The following is a 946-nucleotide window of genomic DNA, read 5'->3' on the forward strand; positions in this document are numbered from 1 at the left end:
AGGCTGCATTTCCCAGCTGGGAAGCAGCCACAGGCTGGGCAGTGGTCACTGTGGTGGCAGCAGGGGACAGGGCTGTGAGGGGAACGTTTTTGTGAGGGGGAGGAACTGGAAGGGCTTGAACACTGGGGAAGGTCCCTCTGAGGACATCAGCAGGGGAGGCACGAGGGAGAGAAAAGCTGTTTCAGCTGCCGTGTGATGTTGACATAAGAATCACCAGGTAAAACCTGCCCCTGAATAGAGCAGAGATGGGAATTACGGGATTTTTCCCTGCTGGGGGAAGTGGGCTCGGGAATCCTCKGGCTGAGGATGATCAGCTCAGCCCTGGGGTGCAATGAGCACCTCCAAACCCTGGTTTAACCTCAGTGGGGACAAGAGGAGCCCGAAATTCCCCGTGCCCAGCGCTGAGCCCAGCCTGGAGAGCAGGAGATCATTTATGGGTCCTCCAGCCCTCCCTCTCCCCCCATCCGCTGCTGCCACAGCCCCTTCCCAGCGCTCAGCCACGGGAAATCTTTATTTCCTTTGCCATCCGCAGCCCCCGGGGTCCCCGAGCCCAAGGTGAAGCGGAGCCTTTGGGACCAAAACATCCCGGAGCAGCCCCGGCTCTGCCACATCCCGGCTGCACAAACGCTGTGAGAAACCCGCGCTGGGCACGGGGGTCTGGGGCACTCAGAATGCCACCACAGGGGCTGAGCTGCCCTAATTATTTCTGCCATCATTAACCCTGCCTTCCCTGCAGGCAGCTCGGGGAGCGGGAGGGGTGTCCCAGCCCCTGGGTGAGCAGTGAATCTGCYGTGGGGTGCTGAGCACGGCTCCCCTGAGCCCCTTCCAGCACCAGAGGGGCACAAATGGAGGCAGAGATTCCGTTCCTGCTGATGGAGAGCCCAGGCTGTGACCCCGCGATGGACACCCACCCTGGAATGAGTGAGTGCTCGCCATCCCCGGTGGG

Source organism: Malurus melanocephalus, unplaced genomic scaffold (genome assembly GCF_030028575.1).
Source record: "Malurus melanocephalus ecotype Western Australia unplaced genomic scaffold, MMel_1.1 scaffold_743, whole genome shotgun sequence".
NCBI lineage: Eukaryota > Metazoa > Chordata > Aves > Passeriformes > Maluridae > Malurus > Malurus melanocephalus.